This window comes from Malus sylvestris, chromosome 10 (genome assembly GCF_916048215.2).
Source record: "Malus sylvestris chromosome 10, drMalSylv7.2, whole genome shotgun sequence".
Taxonomy (NCBI): domain Eukaryota; kingdom Viridiplantae; phylum Streptophyta; class Magnoliopsida; order Rosales; family Rosaceae; genus Malus; species Malus sylvestris.
In genome coordinates, this window is record NC_062269.1 from 20,174,279 (window position 1) to 20,197,630 (window position 23,352).

Genomic DNA, 23,352 nt, shown 5'->3' on the forward strand with positions numbered 1-23,352 from the left:
TTTCTTTGCTATTCTTTTACCTTTCTTGGTCAGAGCGATGTAGTGGGAGCTGCAAGCTTCACGTGCTCAACTTTGGCAGAGAACTTAGGCAAAGTTATCTGTGGTACCCATGAGCTATTGTTGCGTGTGGGAAGTGGGTGATTGAACAGTAAGATTCATGTGCTTTCTACTTCACCAGAAGTCTTCGACAGAATGCCCATAATTTATGCAAAGCTAAGTGTGCGTGTGACAGGTGCTGACAAGGCTAGAATAGTAGGTGCCTCTTCGATTTCTGAGATCGGCCCTCGTGGTCTCTGAGCAGCCCAGCTTTTGAGAAAGCGAGCGCCTTTTCGATTGATTCGGAGAACGATGCCTTATCGATTTTTGAGAAAGCAATCATGCTGGGGGTCTGGCTCTTGAAGATTCGGGGAGCAGTGTCTCTTCGATTTTTGAGAAAGTAATCATGTTGGGAGTCTGGCTCTCGAGATTCGGAGGACGGTGCCTCTTCGATTTTGGAGCAAGCAATCTTGTTGGGAGTGTTTTCTCGAATGTGAGTAAAGGTTGGGCATGTTTGCTAGTCTACCTTGCCACGAAGCACAGAGGTTGACACACAGGGACTTTCCAATTATCCAGCAATGGTACTGTTCCTTTACCCTCTCTTCGATTTTTAAGAAAGTAGTCATGTTGGGAGTCTGGCTCTCGAGATTCGGAGGACGGTGCCTCTTCGATTTTGGAGCAAGCAATCTTATTGGGAGTGTTTTCTCGAATGTGAGTAAAGGTTGGGCATGTTTGCTAGTCTACCTTGCCACGAAGCACAGAGGTTGACACACAGGGACTTTCCAATTATCCAGCAGTGGTACTGTTCCTTTACCCTTGTGGGTATAATATGGTAGCTAGACCTTCAAAATTTATGGGTCTAAACTTTGTTAGTGCTGTTTCTTTGCTATTCTTTTACCCTTCTTGGTCAGAGCGATGTAGTGGGAGCTGCAAGCTTTACGTGCTCAACTTTGGCAGAGAACTTTGGCAAAGTTATCTGTGGTACCCATGAGCTATTGTTGCGTGTGGGAAGTGGGTGATTGAACAGTAAGATTCATGTGTTTTCTACTTCCCCAGAAGTCTTCGACAGAATGCCCATAATTTCCGCAAAGCTGAGTGTGCGTGTGACAGGTGCTGACAAGGCTGGAAAAGTAGGTGCCTCTTCGATTTCTGAGATCAACCCTCGTGATCTCTAAGCAGCCCAGCTTTTGAGAAAGCAAACGCCTCTTCGATTTCTGAGCAGGCGCCTCTTCGATTTCTGAAGCTCCGTCGAGTGCAGATTTTTATAGGGGCTGGCATTAAGTTCCAAAGCACACTTGAATCTCCACCAGTAGAAGCTTCATTCTTGCACTTCTAAGATCTTGATTTGTCCGACCTCTTCTCTCTTCAACACCTTTGAAAAATGTCTGGCCCCTCCGACCGTCGTTTTGACTTGAACCTTGTTGAAGAGGCAGCCCCGCCTTCTCCAGACAACATATGGCGCCCATCCTTCGTCTCCCCTACTGGTCCTCTTACCGTTGGGGATTCCGTGATGAAGAATGATATGACCGCTGCGGTGGTGGCCAGGAACCTTCTCACTCCTAAAGATAACAGACTACTTTCCAAACGGTCTGATGAGTTAGCTGTTAAGGATTCGCTGGCTCTCAGTGTTCAGTGTGCAGGTTCTGTGTCTAATATGGCCCAACGCCTATTTGCTCGAACCCGCCAAGTTGAATCATTGGCGGCTGAAGTGATGAGTCTCAAACAGGAGATTAGAGGGCTCAAGCATGAGAATAAACAGTTGCACCGGCTCGCACATGACTATGCTACAAACATGAAGAGGAAGCTTGACCAGATGAAGGAAACTGATGGTCAGGTTTTACTTGATCATCAGAGATTTGTGGGTTTGTTCCAAAGGCATTTATTGCCTTCGTCTTCTGGGGCTGTACCGCGTAATGAAGCTCCGAATGATCAACCTCTGATGCCTCATCCTTCTAGGGTTCTGTCCAGTACTGAGGCTCCAAATGATCCCCCTCCGGTGCCTTCTCTTTCTGGGGCTCTACCGACTGCTGAGACTTCTCCTAAGCAACCTTTGTGAAGGCTCCCTCTTGTGTGTTTATTTTGACTCATGTATATGTACATATTTGTAGCTTATCGGGGATATCAATAAATAAGTTTTCCTTCATTTCAACGTATTGTGTTAAATACACCAAAGCCTTCTTCGCTAAGTTCTTTGAATTTTCTTTTATTGAAGCTTGTATGTTGAAGCTTTCTGATTGGAGCATGTAGGTTGGGGTAGTGTTCCCTTAATTTCCCGAGTGAGGAAAACTTCTCGGTTGGAGACTTGGAAAATCCAAGTCACTGAGTGGGATCGGCTATATGAATCTTAGAACGCCATTGTGCTCGATCCTGAGTCATGTCCTTCGTTAGATCCAAGTACTCTAAGTCTTTTCTTAGAGTCTCTTCCAAAGTTTTCCTAGGTCTTCCTCTACCCCTTCGGCCCTGAACCTCTGTCCCATAGTCGCATCTTCTAATCGGAGCGTCAGTAGGCCTTCTTTGCACATGTCCAAACCACCGTAACCGATTTTCTCTCATCTTTCCTTCAATTTCGGCTACTCCTACTTTACCCCGGATATCCTCATTCCTAATCTTATCCTTTCTCGTGTGCCCACACATCCAACGAAGCATCCTCATCTCCGCTACACCCATTTTGTGTACGTGTTGATGTTTCACCGCCCAACATTCTGTGCCATACAGCATCGCCGGCCTTATTGCCGTCCTATAAAATTTTCCCTTGAGTTTCAGTGGCATACGGCGGTCACACAACACGCCGGATGCACTCTTCCACTTCATCCATCCAGCTTGTATTCTGTGGTTGAGATCTCCATCTAATTCTCCGTTCTTTTGCAAGATAGATCCTAGGTAACGAAAACGGTCGCTCTTTGGTATTTCTTGATCTCCGATCCTCACCCCTAACTCGTTTTGGCCTCCATTTGCACTGAACTTGCACTCCATATATTCTGTCTTTGATCGGCTTAGGCGAAGACCTTTAGATTCCAACACTTCTCTCCAAAGGTTAAGCTTTGCATTTACCCCTTCCTGAGTTTCATCTATCAACACTATATCGTCTGCGAAAAGCATACACCAAGGAATATCATCTTGAATATGTCCTGTTAACTCATCCATTACCAACGCAAAAAGGTAAGGACTTAAGGATGAGCCTTGATGTAATCCTACAGTTATGGGAAAGCTTTCGGTTTGTCCTTCATGAGTTCTTACAGCAGTCTTTGCTCCTTCATACATATCCTTTATAGCTTGGATATATGCTACTCGTACTCCTTTCTTCTCTAAAATCCTCCAAAGAATGTCTCTTGGGACCCTATCATACGCTTTTTCCAAATCTATAAAGACCATGTGTAAATCCTTTTTCCCATCTCTATATCTTTCCATCAATCTTCGTAAGAGATAGATTGCCTCCATGGTTGAGCGCCCTGGCATGAACCCGAATTGGTTGTCCGAAACCCGTGTCTCTTGCCTCAATCTATGCTCAATGACTCTCTCCCAGAGCTTCATTGTATGACTCATTAGCTTAATACCCCTATAGTTCATGCAATTTTGTACGTCGCCCTTATTCTTGTAGATAGGCACCAAAGTGCTCGTTCGCCACTCATTTGGCATCTTCTTCGTTTTCAAAATCCTATTGAAAAAGTCAGTGAGCCATGTTATACCTGTCTCTCCCAAAAGTTTCCACACTTCGATTGGTATATTGTCTGGGCCTATTGCTTTTTTATGCTTCATCTTCTTCAAAGCTACAACCACTTCTTCCTTCCGGATTCGACGATAAAAAGAGTAGTTTCTACACTCTTCTGAGTTACTCAACTCCCCTAAAGAAGCACTCATTTCATGTCCTTCATTGAAAAGATTATGAAAATAACCTCTCCATCTGTCTTTAACCGCGTTCTCTGTAGCAAGAACCTTTCCATCCTCATCCTTGATGCACCTCACTTGGTTTAGGTCCCTTGTCTTCTTTTCCCTTGCTCTAGATAGTTTATAGATATCCAACTCTCCTTCTTTGGTATCTAGTCGTTTATACATATCGTCGTAAGCCGCTAACTTAGCTTCTCTGACAGCTTTCTTCGCCTCTTGCTTCGCTTTTCTATACATTTCACCATTTTCATCGGTCCTCTCCTTGTATAAGGCTTTACAACATTCCTTCTTAGCCTTCACCTTTGTTTGTACCTCCTCATTCCACCACCAAGATTCCTTTTGGTGTGGGGCAAAGCCCTTGGACTCTCCTAATACCTCTTTTGCTACTTTTTGGATACAACTTGCCATGGAATCCCACATTTGGCTAGCTTCCCCCTCTCTATCCCACACACATTGGGTGATTACCTTCTCTTTGAAAATGACTTGTTTTTCTTCTTTTAGATTCCACCATCTAGTCCTTGGGCACTTCCAAGTCTTGTTCTTTTGTCTTACTCTTTTGATATGTACATCCATCACCAACAAGCGATGTTGATTAGCCACGCTCTCTCCTGGTATAACTTTGCAATCCTTACAAGTTATACGATCCCCTTTCCTCATTAGAAGAAAATCTATTTGTGTTTTTGACGACCCACTCTTGTAGGTGATCACATGTTCTTCTCTCTTCTTAAAGAAGGTGTTGGCTAAGAAGAGATCATATGCCATTGCAAAATCCAAGATAGCTTCCCCATCCTCGTTTCTCTCCCCAAAACCATGGCCACCATGAAAACCTCCATAGTTGCCTGTCTCCCTGCCCACGTGTCCATTTAAATCTCCTCCTATAAATAACTTCTCCGTCTGAGCAATTCCTTGCACCAAGTCCCCAAGATCTTCCCAAAATTTCTCCTTCGAACTCGTATCCAACCCTACTTGAGGTGCGTACGCACTAATCACATTGATAAGTTCTTGTCCTATTACAATCTTGATTGCCATGATTCTATCTCCTACCCTCTTGACATCTACAACATCTTGTACCAAGGTCTTGTCCACGATGATGCCAACACCGTTTCTCGTTCTATTTGTGCCCGAATACCAAAGTTTAAACCCTGAGTTTTCTAGATCCTTTGCCTTACTACCAACCCACTTAGTTTCTTGTAGGCACATAATATTTATCCTTCTCCTCACCATAACTTCCACTACTTCCATAGATTTTCCCGTTAAGGTTCCTATATTCCACGTTCCTAAACGCATTTTGCTCTCTTGAACTCTACCCTTCTGTCCTAGCTTCTTCACCCTCCCCCGTCTAATAGGATCAAAGTACTTCTTTTGTGTGTCCCGGGTAAAGTTGATAGGAGCATATGCTCCCAAACAACTTTGAGTGGAGTCGTTCGAAAAGAAGTTTCTATGGCCCCCTTGCTCATTTAACACTGCATCCGGGTGCCGATGGAGATACAGCGACCCTTGCTCACTTATCACTGTGCTTGGGCCACACAGCGCGCCACTTACGGGTGACGCCCTAGCTTTAGCGCGATTTTGTTCTGGATTCATTTTCATAAGGATTCGACGTGATCATGGAGTGCCGGCTGTCGACTACCTGACGCCCTCCCCCTCCTCCTTTATCCGGGCTTGGGACCGGCCATGTAAGACATAGGCGGAGTTTAAGAGTACTGTATAATGTTTGGAAATGTAATTGACTTTTAACACGTTGTTCTCTTCTTCTTTTTTTTTTTTTTTTCCTTCTCATTCACAATCAATGTCTGTATTGAGAAAGAAAAGGCAACGTCAAAAACTCCTACCGAATAATGAACAAAATGGGAAAATGCAATTTGTAAGTGCTCAAGAGATCCAAAGAGATCTAATCTGAGCTTTCATATTTGTTGAAAATTAACGGAAAAATGAAAATAATACCAACACATTAACAACCAACAGCATACAAAGGTCAATGAGTTCAACATTTAAGACACTGATCAGCTTCCGAACACTAGTCATATCTTGTCAATTCGAACGAGTTCGCTAGCGACATCAGTCATATATGGCCTTCTTTCAATTTCGCCTCGAGTGCATGACAATGCCAGTTGTAGGAAATCTTGCAACTGCTGCTTCACTTTCTCATCTTCCCCTACATTGTCTGAATCTGCCCGATTTCACTAACATGTAGTTTCACATATGCAATAATCGATTGGTATTCTCCAGTGTCATATTTATCTACGACTTTTTGTCCCGTTAAGAATACAAGTAAATGCACACAAAAGCTATAAACATCACTTTTTTGTGTAATGTAACCAGACTTCATGTAGGAAGGATCAAGGTACCCTAATGTCCCTTTCAGATCATCTTCAACATGAGACTGCATAGGAGGAATGGAAATGGAGAGTGAGAAGTTGGTGAGTTTGGGAACATAATCATGGCCCAAGAAAATACAGCTGGGTTTTAAATCCCGATGAATGATTGGAATGGGAAAGGCAGGCAGTATGGAGATATGTAAGTGCATTAGCAAGCTGCTTGGCAATACGCAGTCTAGTTTTCCATGGTAATGAAGAGTAATTTTCACTACCCCTAGACCTCCTTGATCGTTGAGAACTCCTTCCATCGCATACTCATGAAAAAGAGCTGGTACAGAAATCTCCAAGCTGCAGACCAAGAGTTTCAAAACATTTTTATGGTTGCTCATCTGCATTGATATAATAATGTCTCGAATGGCCATGGACTTAGCTTCACCCCCCGTCCCCATAAACTTCTTAACAATGATTGACCAGTCGTGTGGAAAACCCCTGAACATTTTATAACCACCATAAACATGTACAGAACTGGGAAATTGACTATTTTCAGTGGGTGAGCAATCTTGTATAAGGCAAGAAGGATCGAAGTTGTTGGTTGCCCTCGTGAGCTCATCAGCAGAATAACAATTAACAACAAATAGGATTCGATTTTCCATCACAAGAAGCAATGAGATCCTCCAATAAGATGCTTCCATTATCCAAGAATGATCTCTCTCTTTCCTCCTTTCTGAAACATGTAAGCAATGGGAAGAACCTGATTAATACACACCCACACACCCACACACATCCACACCCGCATATGTATAATTAAAACACACACCAAGATATGACAGAACACCTTCCATATAACTTGAATAGCGTATTTTCCTTTCATTTTTTGCCTATGAACTTCACACGAAAGTCTAAAAGATTATATATAAGCATTCTTATTTGTTCGAACCTGAAAAAAAAAAAAAAAAAACATAAAATATAGCGTGTTGGATTTCTTGCTCCTATAATCCTATTGTGGTACTAGATTACAAAGGCAAGAATCTGGCCTTCTTTAAAGGGTTTCTGTCCTAAAAAATGAACTTCGGGGTTCAGCCTCATGAAATTTAGATTCAGCCTCTGCTGAAATCTTTGAGATTGATGATCAAAATTTAACACAACGATTTAGAAAACAAGTACAAAAATAGTTACAGGAATATCTCAAAATCAGGTCTAAATCAAATAAAGGCATATATGATGATTAAAACAAGAACTTTCAAGACTTTGGGTGGCATTGCTTTCACTTTTTTCTGGCTAGCACCCTACCTCCTCAAAGATTTTAGGTTCTACGATCATCTGCAACTGGTAAGCACGTGAACTTACATACACAACAACTGATCTATGTTCTCCTGAAACCTATAACTTACAATTGCAAGAGTTATTTTATTTTATTTATTTTTGTTTTGTGTAGCACCAAGGCCGCTTAGGATTGGACTAGATTGCACCAGGTAAACAGTACTTGAACGAGCCCACTGTGTATGGCACGTGCAAGCAGAGCAGCAGTTCTGCTCCATTATTTTCGTATTCTTCTGCTGATGGCTTTCATTTGAGAATATGATTATAGTTCTGAAATTTATTGCTATATGCTTTACAAGGTCAACATGTCATCCAATCATCTTCCCTGCTTGAAATAAGATATATGCAGTGGGGCCGAGTAAGAAAGTTACATGAAACACCCCCATATTAGAAAAAAAGATTATTAGTCAATACGATGAATGGAGGAAGGGAGAAGGAAATTAGGAAGCTGACATACATAATATATGAAAGCACACAAGTATCCACAACTACGTATCGTTACAATCTCCTAAAAACCTACCTCCAGTTCACAAATCTTCTGCCACATATCCTTATAGAGCGTGACACAGTGTACATATTTCGTTGAAGACGGGTGAGAGTAGTCGTATAAATGTATCAAATATAAAAAAGAGATTGCGATTGCAAATGAGGGTTTGTCATAGAGAAAGAGAAGTTGCTAAGTTTTGGGAGCAAAGTCAAAGAAAATGCGGAAAAGGAGGGTTTGGTTCAGATACATGTACATATTCATTAGCAAACGAAAAATGCAACATTAAGAAATCGTACGAATTGAGAGAAAAATGAAAATCGAACTTGCCTTGAAATCATTGAGCACAAAAATATATACATGAATGAAGACTAGGTAGCGACCATCTCTCTGCTAAACAACTAGAAATAGGAAACCATAAAGTATTGTTGAACCGATCTATATCCTATTTAGACATTCAAAGTGTTGGAAATTTTGAGTAGAAATTTCAATTTTCCACATTGGTCAGTACCAAAAAGTTCCCTCACTTTATAAGGCTTTATCCCTTATAGAAATTGATTGAAGTAATGGACCATGAAGAATAAAATTGGGCTCAATATTGGGATTGGGTTTTGGGATGTACTAATAAATTGATAATTAACATATGCTCAAGCTCAAATAATATTTATATTTTATATCAACAGACTTCATCTAAAATGAAAGAACATCAGAGAGCGAAGAACCCCTTTGAGAAGATGTCTCCCAACAGACGCATCTCATTGTCATACGTGTTGCAAACATGCATAAACCTATTATATATACATCCATCTACATGGCATTTAGAACACAGAAAAATAAAAATCTTAGCATTTTTACTGAGAGAACCACAAAGAGCATCTCATTGTCATACCTGTTGCGAACATGCATAAACCTATTATATATACATCCATTTGCATGACATTTAGAACACAGAAAAATAAAATTCTTAACATTTTTATCGATAAAACCACAAAGAAATTCGCCAGAAGTCAAGTTTTCCGCCGTTGGAATTCTGACATAGATCGTTGAATCCTGGTGAAGCAGACATTTAGAACACAGAAAAATAAAATTCTTAACATTTTTATCGAGAAAACCACAAAGAAATTCGCCAGAAGTCAAGTTTTCCGCCGCTGGAATTCTGACATAGATCGTTGAATCCTGGTGAAGCAGACGTCCGTAGAACTACAAGCACTAAGTAGGGACATAATTTCTGTTTCAAGGACATTGCAGTACGCAAGCCTCGATCTTCAGTTTGTCTGCTAATATTATTTCGTTTTGTTCATACTCTATTAAATTATTTATTAGCATTTATTATTTATTAGTATATATAAATTTATCATTGATTGTTGATATTTATCAAACACAAAGTAATCTTGATTCTTGGTAACACAGGATAGACTTCTCAATTCGGACAAGTTCTTTGGCTACAATATCCATCATGCATGGTCTTGCGCCAATTTCTTCATAAGGAATTTTACCACCTACAAAAGTAGGGATAAAAACACTTAAAAATACTTGCAAGAACAAGGTTGTCGTAGTATAGCAACTCAAGCAAGGTCGTTTCCACAGGGATTGAAGGAATAATTTGTATTTATACTAATACTTAGCTAATTATTTAGAACAAAGTTGTGAAAATGATGATTTTGGAATTTAAAATAATAAAAACGAATTTAAATTAAAGACAATTAAATAAATTAACTAGAGAACAATTTAAAAAAAATCAATTTGTAAAAGTCCTAGGGTTCAACCGTCACCGTTACAATCCTATGCAATTCTACTAATTACTTATAAATTTCCACATACATGCTTTGACACACCCCGTCCCGAAGGAGGGCATGCTGGCCGTCACGTGAGAGTGACGTAACCATTTACACAGTTCGGAAGCTTTAAAGATACAATTACTAAGATGAAACACCCGAGGATGAATCCTACTTTTGTGAATTCTGTCAGAACACCGTTGGATTCCTCGTGGCCACCAAAGCTCCGCTATCTAGAACCTGGAGGGACGCAAAACAAAGTTGAATGGGTCAGTAAAACAAAGTTTTTCGAAAACATTTCATTTAAAACATTTCTAACCCCTCGCTGTAAAACCTGTATACTTTCCTGGAAAATAGTATATATATATAACCATAATTAATCTCAAACTCAAATCACAAATCTTTAACACTTTCCAAGAAAAATATGCCATGCTATGCATCAAAACATAATAAGAATGCAACAATATAACAGGTGAAATAAGGAATCAACTTGAGACCCTGCAGTTCGTCCTGTACGGTTAATTCTATAGCTCAATATTCAATCCAACCGGAGTCACCACTGTAACCTGTACGGCACTACTCTGCACATAAATCGGAACTACCTAAAGTAGTCTGTACGATAAGAATGGTGTAAGAATATGCTCTAGTGCTTCTCTCATCAATCATCTGTGCACATAATCTAAGGTCACCTACTAGTCGAAACCACCTCTAGTGGTCTGTACGACTAACATGTCGGAACCCTCTATCGGTCTATACGACATGCACCTACTTGGATTCAAGTTGAGCGTGCAGTGCGGTGAATAATATAAGCACTAACACCAAGGGTGCAGGTTATGAGCTCTCAACACAATTCACATATTCAATGATTCACATGAATAACATAAAACTCACCTGAAACTCACCTGTGCGTCCACAACACCAATTCACATATATATATGCATCAATTATCAATTCATATATCTCATAATATGCATGCATGGCATTTTAAACCGTACTTTCATTTAAACTCAATTTCTGGGAAAAATATCAATAGTATATAGGTATAAACAGAAATACTGCCCACTCACCTGGAGTTCACCCAACAACTCCCTAGCACCACACATCAAGGCGTCATGACGATCGGTGCCTAGAACAATAATCAAATCCAACCTCAGAAATCATATCGATAGAATATATAACTTATATAAAACACTTCACTACATATATCGATCCGGAAGATCTGCAACTCAGATTTCAAATCCATAACTTCCAGAGGTCCAAAATATACCTCTAGGACAACATCCTAAAATTTCCTTACCATCCAACGGTCGGATCTCCATCAATTGTCAAAAACAAGTGACGGTTAACATTCTATTTTATGAACTTACAACTCCAATTACGAAAGATCCGTAAATCGGATTCCTGATCCATAAGTTCCTATAATCATCAAATATTACGTATTACAACGTATCAAATTTTGGTGACGATCCGACGGTTGGATAGTAAATTCACATTTTCACCTAACCACGAATCAAAACGAACTTAGGTTCAATTACTCAATTTACGTCCATCAAATATCAAAACTGAACCTAGAACCTTTATACCTGAGGCCAAGGCCAATTTGGCCTGGAAACACTTCAATTTCACCAAAATCCGTGCAGACCCTAGAATTGGGTGAGTTCCAATTCGTCCTCAAATCAACTCCGATGCTCCAACTAATGCTTGGGCTTTGTTCTAGGCCTCAAGAGGAAGGTATGGGTGGTGGCAATTGGAAGAAATTGCTTCGGGATTGGGTGATTCGAAGCCAAAGCCGCCGCACCCCTCCTTGCGGTTTTCTCCATTTTCAAAGCCAAATCTCTCCAATTTTGAGATGGAATGGGTAGAGGGAAGGTCGTGGAGGGTTTCCCATGAAGTGTCTTGAAGCAATTCGCCGGAAAAACGGGTGAAAATCGTCGGAAAAATAGAGATGGGTGCGCGAGTAAACGGGTTGGGGAAAACCCGTTTCTGATCTTCTCTCCTCCGCTTCTCGCCCTCTCTCCTTTCCTTCTTTCCTCTGTTCCGATTGGCCATCCTCTCCTTCTCTCTTCTCCTGATTCATCCCCTCCTTCTTCTTTCAGATTGGGCAGTTTTGCCCAATCCCATTTTTTCCTTTCTTCTTTCTTCCCGACTGCCCAATCCTCATTCTTCTTCTTCTTCTTCTTACGCTCACACACACACAAACCTTCTTCTCTCATCCCAGCCATCCATTTAATTCTTCATTAAATCGGGGCTGTCCAAATTTTAATAATAAAATTTATAAAATGCCCAAACTTCAAATTTTAAAATCTTTTTCGTTATAACTCCAAATAATGAACCGTCAGCGCCCACACGTCTGTAGAGACGAGTACTACGAGGATATGTCCAGAAAATAAATCTTAGATGGCATGACACAACGATTAACCTCGAATAATGCGCGTACTTCAACGGGCATTTTTGTAAGATCTTTTATTAAAACTTTAAAAACTCTAAAAATCAGGGACGGGCTGTCACATGCTTTGAAGGTTAGGTTTTCCTAATGCATATTTTCCTCGTGATGTTCAAACGAAAACGTATATCTAACATGTAACCCATCTGTGATGTTCAGATCAAATATAAACATGCAAGACTCATTAAGTTTTGTGAAAACCCTTGAAAAACCATGCAACCCTTAAGAGCGTGATGTTCACCTTAAGTGAACTTACAATTACTAATCACAAGAAGCCCTCCTCAATTTCAGGGTGATGTTCCAACAGAAATTGCATCAAATTACTTGTCTAAAAATCTTAATGGTCGCGAATCACTAAGACAATTAGATAGTTTTAATCGTGATGATTAATAATTCAAAGCAAGCATGCATCCATTCATAAGCTAACATATTCATGCTAAGGCTCATGACATCGCCCTAGCCAAAGAACTAGTTACGAACAATCATAAAACAAAATATTATTAAGAATAAGGATAGAAAACACCTAGAAAATAAACTTGAAAAACTCTCTAAAGTGTGCGTGTGTTTCCTCCTCTCCTTCCGTTAAAACCCTAATGGCTAAAAAGCCTTATTTATACCACTACAAAATAAAACCCTAAAAGGTCTTAGAATAAAACTAGGAAACATAATAAAAATAATAAAACAGAAATTAAAGGTTTCTTATTTGAGCTAAAATTCGGACTTCTCAGAAAATTAGACTTTTGACCGACCAAATCAACTCCGATTTGGTCCCAAAATGTCTCTTTTGAAATCTTAAGATGTCCCCTACAAATCCCCAAAATGAATCTTCCTCAAAACATTCCATCTTGACCTTCAAAATGCCTAAAATGTCAATAAACATCAATCTGGGAAAACTGCGCGCTGGCCCTTTATTTCATCTCCACGGTCAAACGGATGCGTAGAAAACTATGGAATTTTGATGCAATCATCTTGAAAGACTCACAAACCCTTTTCAATTGGAATCACTTCAAAATTCATTGGTTTGATCATGTTTTGCTCTAGAGGAAGTCGAATGTCCTACATTGGAAATACAATTCAAAGTATTAAAATTCTACAAAATAATCAATAAATTAATACTAAGATTAGGGTAAAATATATAGTATAATATCAATCGCTGATGTGCTTGCTCATCTGCCTCGACTTTCTCAAGAATGCAAGGATCCACAATTGTCTTGTATTGACCATTGGAAGCATGTAATTTCACTTATTTAGGAACTGATGGGTCCTTCTGCTGCTGCTTGATCCACATCCTGAATTTTTTGTCCCATCAAGAATACAAGTAAAACCACACCAAAGCTATAAAAATCTGTTTTTTGGTAATGTACCCAGTTTCCATGTAGGTAGGGTCAACATACCTATATGTTCCTTTCACATCATCTTCAACGTGCAATTGCTGAGGAGGAATCGTGATCGATAGTGAAAAGTTGGAGAGTTTGGGAAAGTAGTCATTGTCCAAGAAAATGCATGTGGGGTTTAGATCCCTATGAATGATGGGCCTGGAAAAGGCAGTATGGAGATATGCAAGTGCATTTGCAACTTTCTTTGCAATTAGCATTCTAGTTTTCCATGGTAATGATTCAGTATCCCCTAAACATCCATGGTGGTCGAGAACTCCTTTTGCTACGTATTCAAGCACCAGAGCTGGAATAGAGAACTCTAAGCAGCAGCCCAAGAGTTTCAAAACATTCTTATGCGTACTCATCTGCATCAATATGATAATATCATGAATGGCCATGGATGTAACTTCAACCTCAATAGGCTGGGCCCTTGGAAGTACTTCTTAATGAGAACTGAGCCGTCATCTAGGAAACCTCTGAACAGTTGGAAGAATGAATCCTCACTTATAAGGCAAGAAGGATCAAAATTGTCAGTTGCCTTGACGTGCTCATCAGCAGAGTATGTGTGAATAGGGCTAGATTTTTCATCACACGAAGCAATAAAATCCTCCAATAACATGCTTCCATTTTTCAAGAATGAGCTCTCATTTTCAGCCTTTCTTACACTTGGACGCAAGGAGAAACTGGTACAAAATATATACATATATACACAGGAAAGAAGATAAAATAGTCAAAAGGAAAGAAACTCCACGGAAAGCTACAGGACTTTGGATGGCATTGTTCAGAGTGCGCAATGTTAAACAGTTATCGATCAATTCATTCACCGATTCTACTGGAGATGGTATGTGAAAACAGCGCATGCAGCAATTATACTCCATTAGATACTCCCTAATTGCCAATTGATTTTATGATGGAACCTCAACTTTTTTCATGGTATCAGAGCAGGTTGTTCCACGTGTGAAGTCAAACGGCCACAAGCGCTCCACGTCACCCCATTGTATTATCCATGTGTTAGGCTTGAAAATTCGCCACAAGTGAGAGGGTGTGTTGAAAATGAATCCCACATTGATGAAAGGAGAGACTTTGCATGGGCTTATAAGCAAGTTGGGCTACTTCCCATATTACCAATTGGTTTTATGGTGAAACCCCAACTTTCCTCATGGTATCAAAGTAGGTTGCCCTACATGTGAACCCAAACGACTACATGTGTTCCACGTCATCTCATTGTGTTGTCCATGTGTTAGGCTCAAAAATTCGCAACACATGAAAGAGCATGTTAAGAATGAGTTCCACATTGATGGAAAGAGGGACCTTGAATGAGCTTATAAAATGTTGGGCTACTCACCATATTGCCAATTGGTTTTACGGTGGAACCTCAACTTTTTTCATGGTACCAAAGTTGATTGTTCCACATGTGAAACCAAATGACCACACGCGCTCTACGTCATCCCATTATGTTGTTCATGTGTTTGGTTTGAAAATTCTGGCTGCCTTTGCCGCAACTTCCTTTTCTTAGAGCTCTAGTCCTCCTTTTGTAGTCACTTTGACCTTCTTGAGCAATGGGATTGATATGTGCACACAATCAGGAGGTGATGTGGCAACTTGTCTTATTTCATTGATGATGTGGACAAGGTTGAAAAGTCTTGTATTACGTGGAGACGTCCATGTAAGTCCAGTGAGGCATATAGTGTAAACAAGCCTTGTGGATACAATGAATTCCAAACTATATTTTACACTATCAAACACTTAAAACTAGAGAAGATAATTTTGTACGTAGAGAATGAAGAAGGAAAATAATGTTTTTGGTTAGTTATTTTCTGCAGATATTTCCCCCCTTATATATAATATAGTGTAATTTATGCCACTTAGTATTACGGCCTAATAGTATTATTTTTCACTTGTAAGTGAGGGGTCTTAAATTCTATTCTCGCCAAAGACGAATTTGAATCACATTAGTGCTAGCTCATTATGAGGCTAAGGGCTGGTTTGGTATTGCTGTGCTTTGAAAAAAACTGTTGTGAGAATAAGCGGCTGTGCTGTGAGAATAAGCGGCTGTGAAATAAATCAGCAGAGTGTTTGGTAAACTTTTTTGTAAAAGTGCTTTTGAAAAAAAAAAAGCAGTCTGATAGTGGGTATTTTCATTAAAGGAGCACTGTAGCTCCGTGTGCTTTGAAAAAAAGCCAGTTTTCCAAAGCTGCAAATAGCAGCTTCAGCTTTTTCCTTTGATTTCAGCTTATTCTCTTAGCAGCTTCCAAAATAAGCCCTTTTTTTTCAGTTTACCAAACACCTAAAACCCTCACAACTTTTTTTCATAGATGCTTTTTTTTTAAGCACCTCACTCCCAAACCAACCCTAAGTCCATCTCATTCTCCTTAGTGTAAATAATATCATTTGTTAATATATATATATGACAATTTATATTAGGTGACTTTTTGAATTAAATGAGACTATAGTATTTTTGATGCGAAATATATAAGCACACAAATTAAACCCTCTTTTTATCAATTGCAGTAAAGTATGTAAGTAGGGTATCGTTCTAGGCCGGGGATTAGGAGGGATTGCTAATCTATTCTAAATTAATTTAGAATTATTAAACAAGACTCAAGGACACAAAACTAGGCTAAAAACTTTAATAACTCGAAACACACTTAGAATGACTTAAAATAATGAAAACAATCAAATTAGACACTAGGAACTGAAATGGACAGAAATTGAATTAAAAGACTAACAACAATGAAAACTAACTAAATAATATAATTTAATAATGGGGGGGGTTTGGTTTTGACGAGAAGTAAATTAAACTTAAATAAATTACAGAATTGACAAAAGCATGAAATTAAGGTGAAAGGATAGGTGACGGACTAGCTAGAGGGTTCTTCTCCACACATGACACATATGCAACCTAAATTGATTTTCAGTTGTTCTTTCAATAAATTGTAAATCTCAACACCCCAAATTAACCGTGAATTGCACTAATTAACCCTCAGTTTTTCCACAAGTTATTGGGTTGGATGATTGCATACGACAACCCAAAACGTTCCCTACAAGTTCCCTACATGAATTGCATAATAGAGATACAAGCAAGAATCATTAAGTTCTATGAAAAACATAAGCATTGACGAGGCACTCGTTATTATGATTTGCATGAAACTTATGCCAAGAATTTACTTAACGTGATTGTGACTAGCAACATTCACTACTTGTGAATATAAGTTCATAACGATTAGGTGAAACTCCCTTATATTCTAGCGTCAAATTCATGCATGTAAATTAAGTATGCATTCTTAATCGACATACAAAAATAAGCTATCAATCAAGCAGTTAAGCAAATTAAATCACAACTCAGAAATCACAACTGAAGGTAATCAATTCATATTACAAATATATTCATGGCTTTGAATTAACCTCTAGCCAAAATAAATTTAGTTACACATTATTAAAACAGAAATAAAATATAAGTTTGGAAAGATTTAACCGAGAGAGAAGGCAGCTTGCTGCTTCTGTCTGTCCGTGCCTTTTCTCCATTCTTTCTATTTTCTTCTCACGTCTGACTGCTCTCTGCCTTTACTGTCAGTTTCTTCCCCCTCTATTTTCCACCCAGTCTCTCCTTTTATTTGCAGTTCTCTCCTTTTATTTGCAGTTCTCTCCTCGTGTCTATCTGTCCATGCTTATTATTTTTTCCGCACTACCTCAGTGCTCTCTCTCCACTCTGTTTTATATTCTTTCTTTTATTTCTTTTACCGTTCCTCCACTAGTCCATGTCTTCTCACTGTTTTATTTTCTTTTTCTTCTCCATCACTCCATGTCTGCCATGCCATGGATTTCTTTTATTCTTTTTCTTACTGCCATCTTATTTCTTGCCGTGTCCCTCTCCCACTTATTCTGCGCCTCACTCTTTGTATTTTTTTTTCTTTTTTCTTTTGTTTCTTTTATTCCTTCATCATTCCATTATTTCTGTGAAAACAATGCTAACACAAAATTAACTGTACATTAACACAAGGTAAGGTAAGTTGCTACAATTTTAACATAAAAACATCACAAAAACTTTAGAAATGGATGGTATAAATGCATGAAATATATGAGTGATCAAATACCCCCAAACTTACATTTTTGCTAGTCCTCGAGCAAAACAAAGAAATTATGAAAAAGTAATAACATGAAAAACATTAGCTTCCCTCTATGTGACCCTCATAGAATTTCATTCAAGAAAACAAATCATCAAGAACCATAGCTAGCATCAAGGAACTAATCCAAGTTCATCTTCCTTATTCAAATATTAGCAGTAATCTTTGAATCATCCTTGAAGTGTAGTGTGTGAGATAGCCATGCTAATGCAATTTCAAAATTTTTATATTTTTAAAATCATCATATGCAAACTAGCAACCTTCTCACGGGATATACACTCAATCACACATGTGTTTAGTTTAAATGTGTTTCGCTCAAAGAATCAAATGTGAAATTTCTACCATAAGCTTGCATAAAGATCTCATCTCCACAATCATAATTGCAAAACTTAAATCAAGAGGACTTTTATTGGATGTAATGAGGTTTAGGGAGAGGGTTATTGAAATGAAAGAATAGGTAAACACAAGTTCCAAGCTACATTGCAAGCAATTCTTTTCTTTAGATTTATAAGAACTCAACCTTTCCAACGATTCTTTTAGCACCTCCAACCACACCCTTAAACTGAAACTTGAACAACTTTTTATTTTCTTTGTGTACAATCTTTCTTTTTCTTTTTCTTTTCTTCTCTTTTCTCTTTTTTTTTTTAAATACAAACATGAAATACCCCCACACTTATTCTTTTGCCAAACACCTTCAAAGTACTTCATAAATTTTTCTCATAAGACAATCTCGCATTGCTCGCTTGGAAAGGGTAAGGAAAAATGTTTCAGGTATAAGGGTAGACATATCTGGTGATAAGAAATAAAAGGCTCAACATACACGGCTCAAATTGGCAATCTAATGATATCATTTTTCTTTGGGAAACATGGTTATTTGGGCCATAGTGGTAAACCTAATGCCTCTATCATTTCCAAATTCATGCCATCAATGACAAACATTTCGAAAGATCGTTACGCAAGTTCTAGAGATGTATCTCACATAAGTTCATCACACATGAAAGAATAGGAGTGTATGAAAAATGCACACACTTTCAATAGGCTCAAAAACTCACATAGGATGTATATGGTCACTAAATTCACATATGAAGCTTTAAGTCATGCTTTAGTTTCACATCAACAAGGCTATGTGCATTTGGTTTTTCAAAGATGATCAAACATGTACAAAACTAACAAGAGAATTAGGAATTTCACAAAACACATGTTAACTAAGTTCTTGATGATCATGGTTCAAATTTGATCCAATTATATCATTGGGTCGGGAAACTAACAAAAATACAATAAGGAAAACAAGACAATATTTTTGGATTTTTAAATTTTCCGAATTTTTTTTTTGTTTAAAATTAAAAAAAAAAAACAAAACTAATTAAGAAAACAAAAAGCAACAACACGGAAACAAATGAAACCAGTTCGTAGTCGAAGGTACAAAAAATTTCAATTTGGTCATTTTTTTATACTCTTTACCCCCAAACTTAAACTGGACATTGTCCCCAATGTCAGAAAACACTATAATGCAAAAAAAAAAAATTAAAAAAAAATAAAATAAATAAATAAATAAATAATAAGAAACAAAATAAAGCAATTGGACTGAAAACTTCCCTAGTTTGCAGTAAAACCAAGCGATGACCCCCCAAGCTAAAATTCTGCAATCAACTTCAAGGGTGGAAAGAACCAAAAGTTCCTGCAAAGAAAAGAAATAATTCAGTTAAGTAACGCAAGAAAATGTAAAATTGAAAATCACGATAAAAGACAATGAATAGAACTAATAAGTGATCATTGGTCGTGCTTGTTGACTTTCCACAGCTTTCCTCTTGAACGGGGGGACACTTAGCTTTTTACTTGCAAGTGATGATTTGATGATATTGTACGGCGAGGCTTTGCTCTTTAGCAATGTTGCAATTCCTTATTTGTTCTCCAAGCAGATGTGGCAGCTTCTCTAGTTCTTCATCTCAGACTCCTTCCGCTGGGATGATTGTGCAAGCTGCATTCTTCTCTGCTTGTTTCTTCTGCACGACGGGCAGGCACGAGGTAAAGGTGTTGGTCTGTTTCTTTCTTCAATCTTTCCAAGTGCCCACCTCTTGCTCTCTTTCTCCTTGTCCTTAGTTGAGGATGAATCAGCACGTTGTCTCCACATGCTTCGAGGTATCATCTTCACTTCCCTTATAAGTGAGAAACAAAGTGAAAGTATAAGATGATGAGTACTCGAGAGCAAGAACTGGCTGGAGAAAGGACAGGGAGAAAGCATGATATGAGATACTCTTGCTTTCAACCTTCATGATATGAAATACTTTTGCTTTGGATGGGTTGTTTGCAGAGGTACCCCAAGGAATAAGGAACACTGAGTGACTTGAGAGGGTGTGTTGGAAATACATTCTCGGAGATGAAGAAGTGCTGAGAGGGTGTGCCTTTGCTGTGGAAGGCGAAGGTAGATACTTATAGGACTTTTCTTCACAACCGGAACTATTCCCTCACTCATTGTCGGCAGCCGGTGGATGGATGAATAGTACAAATTACGCGCTTTCTGACAAAGCTGCCCGTAATTTCCGCAAAGCTGCCAGTTGCATGTGACGAGTGACGACACGTCTGGACAAATTGATCTTTTGAAATCCGGGGTTCGGCTCGTGGTTTCTGAGTAAGCCCAACTTTTAAGAAATGAAACGCCTCGTTTGAGAAAAGAATCCGACTTTTGAGAAAGGAGCCCCGACTCTTCGATTTGCGAGATGACGCTTCAACAATTTCTGAGGAGCGCCTCTTTGATTTCTTCTTTTTATAGAGGCGTTAATTTTGTTCCACAACACACTTGAGCTCCCTCCTGTAAACACTCCCTTCTTGCACTTCCAAAATCTTAATCTGTCCGATCTTTTTTTTCTTTACCATTCTGAAAAATGTCTGGCCCTTCCGATCGTCGTTTTGACTTGAACATTGGTGAAGAGGCAGCTCCGCCTTCACCAGACAACATATGGCGCCCATCTTTCATATCCCCTACTGGTCCTCTTACCGTTGGGGATTCGGTGATGAAAAATGACATGACCGCTGCGGTGGTGGCCCGGAACCTTGTCACCCCCAGAGATAACAGACTGCTCGCTAGACGGTCTGATGAATTGGCGGTTAAGGAGTCTCTGGCTCTTAGCGTGCAGTGTGCGGGTTCTGTGTCCAACATGGCCCAACGCTTATTTGCTCGAACCCGTCACGTTGAATCGTTGGTGGCTGAAATACAGAGTCTCAATGAGGAGATTAGAGGACTCAAGCATGAAAATAAACAATTGCACAAGCTTGCACACAATTATGCCACAAACATGAAGAGGAAAATTGACCAGCTGCAGGAAACTGATGGTCAGATTTTACTTGATCACCGGAGGTTTGTGGGTTTGTTCCAACCGCATCTGCCTTCGTCTTCTGGGACGGCACCGCGTAGTGAAGCTCCAACTGATCAACCTCCGATACCTCCTCCTTCCGTGGCCCCGCCGACTGCTGAAGCTCCGCCGACTACTGAAGCACCACCTGACCAATGAATGCTATTAGTTTACACATCATTGTAAAATATTTTTACTTTTATGTTTTTTATTATTATTTTTTATTTATTTTTTTAATATGTAAATTAATGTAAAAAGACTTTGTTTAACCTTCCCCCACACTTAAACTAAATAACACAAACTCACAGAAATCAACCAAATAACACAACTAACTAAATAAAACAAAATGAAAGCAGTAAAGATAAGGGTGTAAGTTGAATGCTTGGGTTGCCTCCCAAGAAGCGCTTGCTTTAACATCCGAAGTCAGACGAATCTTTCCTTTAAACTCCCCTCGGCTACAAAGCATGGAATTTATCTTTTAATGGGAGGTGATACTTGAAATGATTCGGCAATGGTTTAAATTCAAGAGTGGGTGCCTGAATCATCAAAATCAGAAACATGTTAGTATAAATTAAAATTAAAATTGGAGAAGATGGCTTACTTTCTTTTTCCGACACAAACTCAATGACAAACACCACATCTTTGAACATTTTCGGGACTTTGAACTTGGCCAGGTTTACTATGATGGTTGTGGCTTGTCCCGTGTTATCAAACTTAACTGCTTTGGGCTTGATTGTCTCATGCACAGCCTCTTGGATATATTCTTGATATGCTTCAACCACTTCATTTTCTTGAATCCCTTTTCTTGGTGTGCAAGGTTCTTTGAACGTTTCAATACCATCGGGAACATGTTTTGGTGCACCAAGAATTGGGATATCACTTTGCACCTTTGGAAGAGCTTCCACAATGTCTTTTTCACTCTCTTTGATATTTGGAATCAAAAACCTGCAAGGACAAAGGGCATTCGGTGGAATAATGTTAGAATGAAGTGAATTTAGAACTTCCTCACCTGAGTTGGATGACATAGGGATTTGAGGAGCTTGCAGCAAGAATTCTTCTAAACTGCCCAGGTTGTCCTCCTCCTCTTCTGCTTGCAGCAGCAATTCATCCATGTTCGGGCTGTGTTTGGATGGTTCTGGGACAGCTTCATCCTTCATGTCACCTTCCAAAGTGATGGCTTCATCGATTTCAACTTCTGCCTTTGAATTTGCAATGTTTGAGTTGGAAAGTTCACTTTGATCTTGAATCTGTGCCATGAATTCCACAATTTGCCCAACTTGCATATCTAATTCGTCCACTCTTTTGACTCGATCTTGCATCTCCTGGTTTTGATTTTCTACTCCCTGATTCAAAGAGGTGAGTAACTTATTAAGTGTATCATTATTCAAGGACGTACCTGAATTGAATTGGGCTGATTGTTGTGGTGGCTGTGACGGTTCATATGGCCACTGATAGAACTCTTCCGATGGCGGCAATTGTTCTTCTTTTTGTGAACCCTGCGTCAAAGAAATTAGTCCTTCAAGAATTTCATTATAATTCACGGGCATACTTTGATTTGATTGGAATTGTTGTGGGGGATGCTGTGGTGGCTGCATAGGTCTTGAATAGAACTCGTCTTGCTGACAATATCCACCTTGTTGAAATTGTTGAGGTTCATCCCACATATAATCTGAATTACCTCTCCAATCTGAATTGCAAGCGTTGGAAAACATGTTGCCCCTTGATTGGTTATGGCCTTGATATCCCCAAACATCTTCATTTGCAGAAAATTGAGGACTTTGATATCCTTGCCCATAGGGCACATCAAATGTAGGGACACTTGGCATTGCGGTCTGTTCGGCATTATGAGTCAATTGAGCAGTGAGCTGTGCCAATTGAGCTTGAATGGTCGCAAGTGCCATGTCTTGCTCCATTTGTACCTAAAATCAAAGAAAGAAAAATAAATCAAATATCAAAAGTAAAATACACAAACACCAATATAAACATAAACAAAAACAAAAATAAAGGGATTAGCAAAGTTGCTAATCCTCGGCAACGGCGCCAAAATTTTGATGCGAAATATATAAGCACACAAATTAAACCCTCTTTTTATCAATTGTAGTAAAGTATGTAAGTAGGGTATCGTTCTAGGCCGGGGATTAGGAGGGATTGCTAATCTATTCTAAATTAATTTAGAATTATTAAACAAGACTCAAGGACACAAAACTAGGCTAAAAACTCTAATAACTCGAAACACACTTA

The 23,352-nt window shown here is 39.0% G+C and overlaps 2 pseudogenes; both read right to left on the bottom strand.

Moving 5' to 3' along the window:
* Positions 1–5,769: 5,769 nt before the first annotated feature.
* Positions 5,770–7,022, bottom strand: LOC126587820 (serine/threonine-protein kinase ZRK1-like; annotated as a pseudogene).
* A 6,486-nt stretch (positions 7,023–13,508) lies between these two features.
* LOC126584304 (non-functional pseudokinase ZED1-like) lies at positions 13,509–14,415 on the bottom strand (annotated as a pseudogene).
* Between the last annotated feature and the right edge of the window lie 8,937 nt (positions 14,416–23,352).